General features: G+C 49.6%; 1 long non-coding RNA gene across 1 annotated transcript in view; it reads left to right on the top strand.

Annotated features, from left to right (window-relative positions):
* Nucleotides 1-5,078, top strand: part of LOC140598130 (uncharacterized) — a 43,375-nt gene extending 38,297 nt beyond the window's left edge. Inside the window, exon 2 of the long non-coding RNA XR_012000257.1 lies at nt 4,538-5,078. This is a non-coding gene — a long non-coding RNA (uncharacterized lncRNA). The remainder of the gene's footprint in view (nt 1-4,537) is intronic.
* Nucleotides 5,079-6,000: the final 922 nt, after the last annotated feature.

Genomic DNA, 6,000 nt, shown 5'->3' on the forward strand with positions numbered 1-6,000 from the left:
TTAATTCTCTTGTGGGTGTACAATCTACTTTGTATGATTGTGATCCCTTTTGATGTACTGAGACTTGTTTTGTTGCCTAACATATGGTCTGTTTTACAGAATGCTCCATGTGTGCTTGAAAAGACTGCGTTCTGTTGGCCAAGGGCTCTGCAGATGGACACAGCTCAAGGCGACTTACCGTGTTGTTCCAAATCCTGCATTTCCTTGTTGACCTTTGGCCCAGTTTCTCTGTCTTGCAGTGAAAGTGTGTCATTGAAGTCCACAGTGTTTGTGCCTTTTTCATCAGACTTAGAGTCCATGTCTGAGCTCCTTGATGGAAAAATACTTACTTGGCTCTCAAGCTAATGGCTTCTCTTCTCCCATCTGATACCTGACATCCACTGAGTGGAAGCTTATAATGCGTTGGGCTTCATGTTTTAGATATGCTCCTAGTATTTGTACTCTGTAAGTGAGGAAATAGACCTACAGAGGACCCGGGAAGATCGCCCCAAGACACCTGACTGGTTCAGAACTGGATTTTCAGGCACTAGAGTCTAGAATTTGTGCTCAGTACCACATTTCTAGATGTCCTCTTGTGGTACCTAGATGGTGTCATGAACATCCCCACACCAGAATAAGGCACTCAGTCGGAATGTTGGCCTGTTCCTAAGCTGCTGTGTAAGGAATTTCAATTTCTGTGGAAAAATAAAAGGGATTTTTATTGTTTCAAATCCCGGCCTCTGCCACCTTCCCAGGTTTGGGTCTGCACATGGCCAAGATGCAGGCCTCATGTCTCCACTCAGCTCACCTTCTAGACCACAGGTCCTTGTATTTCCAGGTACCTTTCCAGTGTTGTACTGGCATCACCTATCTGGTCTTTCCAGCATTCATGCAGATCTCTCTCTCTGAAACTCCATGACTCTGTTTCTCTACTGTCTGACCCCCAAACCTCAGTGAGTAATTCAAAAACCTTTGTAATCTAGATCCAGTTGTCCCCACAAACCCACCAAACTGTGTCAATGATGTCTGTGGCCCACAAGACCCACTCTGTGACTTTAGAAGTGACAGCTGGCTGTTGAGTGCTTAAACGTTGGCACAATTGAAATTCTAGAGAATTAAATCCCATCTAGAGCATTAGAGATCCTCTATGCACCTTTGGTTCCCTTTTGCCTTGAAGTCCACAAAGCCCCCAGGCTCTCTTTGCCACACTCTGTTTTCACAGGGCACTGGAAGAGCCACGTGAGTGTCTGGCTCCCTAGGCCCCTGCTGGCATTCTTTAGCCACCTCCTACCCCTGCACATTAATGGACCTGCTTATAATTGACATCCAATATAAGGCTGATGACAAGACTGTGATACACTTTGCCTATCAAAAACATCCCACTAAATGTTTACTCACAGAAACACTAAATAATGTGCATAATTGGGCAAAAAACTCTCCTCTAGTTTGTGATGCAGAGGATGGAGGGAAGTTGGAGGGGTGTTCAACCTGTTGGGCCCTGTGCTGGACAGAGGACTTCTGGGCCGAAGGGCCCCGTGAATGGCTGGGGTGATGCAGAATTCTTCAGCATGCTTTTGGAATACTTCAGAGTCTTGGGCAGGAGCAGTGAAGGGACATACTTCAGCCTTTTAATGGGAGCACTGGGCAGGTTGGACTCAGGTACCTTGACTGGTCATTCTTCCTGTGCAGAAAGGAAGGTCAGGCTGGGAGTGGGATCAGACTTGCCTGAGACCACACAGCGATGGAAAGGCTCTAATTTTCCTACAGCCTAGACTCAAATCTGGGTCCTCTTGCAACCTCAGTGGATCTGGAGAAGGTTAGTATACAAGCAGGACAAAATGATGCAGAGTGATAATTGTTTGCCCCCAAATTCAGCTCCAAGTACTAAATGTCAGGCTGGGGAGGTTGATATATCCAGGCAGGTTACCTGAGCTTGAATTTAGGAGATCCCAGGAAGCAGCTTCCCACGGAGGCCTGGCTCCTTGGAAAGCAGGGAGCACCAAAGCAGCCTGGAGGACAGAGATGGGGCCATGTGTGGGAGATGGGGGCCCAGGAAGGAAGGGGCAAGGTAAGAAGCAGCTCTGACTCACTCATGCCAAGATCCTGCCCTGAGCCAGAGCCACCACCCCCAACCTCCTGAGAGTGGTAAGGGCCCAGGCAAGGAGTCCCTGTGCCCCCTGCCCCAGAGAAGAGCAATCTTCCTAGAAAGGGAGGTGATGGATGTGTAGAATGTCATCACACTGGAGCCTCGGACACAACATTTATCATCCTCGCTTCATGTCAGAACTAGGAGAGCAGGCACATGGCACTTACTGAGTCTGGCCTGGCCCACAGCAATCCACCTCGTGAATAGAGGCCCCAACTGGTGTATTTAATGAGAGAAGAGAGATCTGCCACAGACCGAATGATTGTGTCTCCCTAAATTCACGTTGCTGAGACCTAACCCTTGGTGTGATAGTGTTAGGAGGTGAGGCCTTTGGTGCGATTAGGTCATGAGGTAGAGCTTAGCGCTCTTAGAAGCTCCAGAAAGTGCCCTCACCCCTGCCACCACACAGGGACACATTAGGCGTCGTGCTCTGCGAGCCCCACCAGACCCCATGTCTGTGGGCTCCTTGATTTTGAATGTCCAGCCTCTGGGCTGTGGTAAATAAATGTCCATTGTTTGTAAACCCCCCAGGCTGTGATGTTCTGTTACAGCAGCCTGTGTGGACCCAGATGAGTTCCCCATTAAGTTCGGGGATAACTTATTACATAGACACATGGGGTGGCCAGAGCCATCAGTTACTTGGAGGGTTTGGAATTCTAATAAGAAAAAGTACCCATCACGATGTGTCCGTTCTCCTGCCCAGGAGCACCGAGCCCACGGTCTGCCCATTGCTCAGTGAACAACAGCTCTGAGTGCGTGTTGAGGGGTGCTCAGCACTCGGTCCTGAGGCAGATAGCAATACCTCGTTTTACAGACAAGACAATTGAGGCTCAGTTGAGCTCACATCACTCAGCTGAGTAGTCATGATGAGGGCAGGCCAGCTTCCTGGTCCGGGTCATGATCATGTGTGTGTCTGTGTCACCAGCTCTTTCTATCTGGGACAGTCCTATCCTCCCTCCCACCCTAACTGACCCTGCTCAAGCCTCTCGCTCTGTGCGGCCCTCCTGATGCCTCCTGACTTTCCATCTCCCCTCCTGGTCCCTGGAGCCTGGCCCCCGATCCAAGCAGTTGCTCCTGATTCCTGCCCCTAACTGCCCTAAGCATGCACCAGAGTCTGGCTTCCCTGTAGTTCCAGCAATGGTACAGGGCTTGGAAGACAGGAGTAGAGGCAGCAGGCATCAGCCCCAGGCCAAGGTGACCCATCAGCTTCTCTGGGCTGGGAAAAGGGAAGGTGTGATGGATCACACCATTTGGGGCCCTCTGGCCTGGCGGACAGAGAGAAGCAGGATCCCATGGAGCTGATGAAGGCGTGCCCTCAGGCTGGCTAGTGGCAGCCTCCTGACTCCACCTCCCTGCAGTCAGCGGGGGTGACTTGTTTGGATGCAGATGGTAGAGTGTACACCAAGCATGACACTGACCCCAATAAATGTCTACGTCTGCCCTTTTGCTGAGCTTTATGCAGTGGCTACATTGAAAACTGGGGGTACCCTTATGCCCACCTTTCTAGGGCCTCTGTAGAAAAGCCCAAGGGACTGAATGCTAAAGGACCCTTTCTCACTGGAAAGCTTCCCATAGAGAAAATGAGTGGGAAAAACTAGAGAGGGTGACAAAACATGAGAGACTCCTAACTCTGGGAAATGAACAAGGGGTAGTGGAAGGGGAGGTGGGTGGGGGGTTGGGTGACTGGATGACGGGCGCTGAGGAGGGCACTTGACGGGATGAGCACTGAGTGTTTTTTGTTTTGTTTTGTTTTAAGATTTTATTTATTTATTCATGAGAGACAGAGAGAGAGAGAGAGAGAGAGAGAGAGAGAGGGGCAGAGACACAGGCAAAGGGAGAAGCAGGCTCCACACAGGGAGCCTGACATGGGACTCGATCCCGAGTTTCCAGGATCATGCCTGGGCTGAAGGCGGTGCTAAACCACTGAGCCACCCAGGCTGCCCAGCACTGAGTGTTATACTATCTGTTGGCAAATCGAACTCCAATAAAAAAAAAAAAAAATATATATATATATATATATATATATATATATATATATATATATATATAAAATCTTCAGGATATAAGACAAAAATAAATAAAAAGGCAATCAGATGCTATTGATAAGAAAAAAGAAAAAGGAGAGATTCCTGGTGCACTTACTGACTGCCTGTGAGGGTTACCCAGGAGCTTTGGTCCCCAAACAGGAGCCCTCAGCGCATCCTGCACAAGGCAAACGTCTGCAGCCCACGGGGTCAGGTGGCCTGCACAGCCTCGCCGTGGCAGGCACGTCCCGAGAGCTGCCCGGCCCCAGCCAGCTGGCTTTGTCCTCCTGGAGCCTGGGAAGCGACTCATTGGGATCACTGCCACCCAAGCTCTGTGGGTCTTGCTGACCAGGGGCGGTTTCAGCACCCGGCGTTCATTTCTCTACAGGCGAAGAGAATGGGAAGCCAGCGGGGAAACCGAGCTTGAGCTCCAGAACCAGGGAGAGGGGATGGGAGACCCCGAGAGCAAGCCTGTCCATTCAGTCCGGATCAACCTGGAGCCCCACATGGAAGAATGGTTGCTGACCTCATCTCAGAACATGTCCAAGCCTCCCCCCTCACGTGGGTGCTGCGCATGCCTTCCAGGTTCGTTTGAAAATCACCTCTCGAGTCTCTGCCCACATCATTTGTGGGGTCTCCACCCCAGACTGGCATAGGAACATGGGTAGGGCGATGTCGCTCCCTCCTGTGCACACCCCACACCCCTGGCCTGAGGGGCAGGGCACTTCTGAGCTATGTGCCCCAGGACAGGACAGGGACCCGGGGCAGGTACAGCTGACATGCCTGGGCCCCTGGAGCCTTCCTACTGAGCTCACCTTCACCTCCACCCCTCCGCAAGGGCAACTGCCATCCTAGATGTGATGTCTTTAAAGAGGAAGCATATTTGATACCATTAAAATATGTACATAGTATAAAGATTGGTTTTCAAATCTTGTCATTCTGCAGTAGCCTTTTTTTTAATTACTACATTTTTTTGTTTTAAGTTTGTGTTTAAAAAAAAGCACATAACAGAAAGTTTTCTCTTAGCCTTTTTAAAATGAACAGTTCAGGGGCACAGAGCACATTCCCACTGCTGGACCACTATCCGGCTCCAGAATGTTCCATCCCCGTGACATCTTGACCCCACCTGCTCCCCCAGCCCCAACCCCACCATCTACACTCTGTGTCTGAGTCTGATGATGCTGGGATCTCATATGCGTGGGGTCCCCACGTGTGTCCTGTTTCTGGCTTATGTCACTCAGCCTCATATCCTCAGGGCTCGTCTCTGTGGTGGCACATGACAAGATGTCCTTTTTAAAGGATGAATGATGTTCCGTCATATGCTTATATTGCTTATCCATTCATCCATCACCAGACACTTGGGTTGCCTCTTGGCCATATGAACAGTTGCTGTGAACATGGCTGTACAAATACCTCTTCAAGACCCTGCTCTCAGTGCTTTTTGGGATAGACCACAAGTAGGACTATGGCATCATGTGATAATCTACTTTTAACTTTTTGAAAAACCTCCCTACTATTTTCCATGGCCATTGCACCACTATGACACCATTGCGACATTTTATACTACCACCAACAGTGCACAGGGATCGAAATTTCTTCATGCGCCTGCTTGTTTTTCTGATAATGGTCAGTCATCCTAGTGGGCACAAGGTGGTGAGGTCCTTCATTCCCTTCTTTCTTTCCTTCCTTCCTTCCTTCCTTCCCTTTTTCTTTCTTTTCCATATTTGTGTGATAATCTTTCAACTTCAAGCACAGTCTGTGCTCAGTGCAGAGACCCTAGGATATAGTTATGAACATCAATACTAAATTACTTGGAGGAGCTGATACTGTTGTGGCATCCATCTTCCTGGT

The sequence above is a fragment of the Vulpes vulpes genome, chromosome 3 (assembly GCF_048418805.1).
Source record: "Vulpes vulpes isolate BD-2025 chromosome 3, VulVul3, whole genome shotgun sequence".
In the NCBI taxonomy this organism is placed as follows: Eukaryota; Metazoa; Chordata; class Mammalia; order Carnivora; family Canidae; genus Vulpes; species Vulpes vulpes.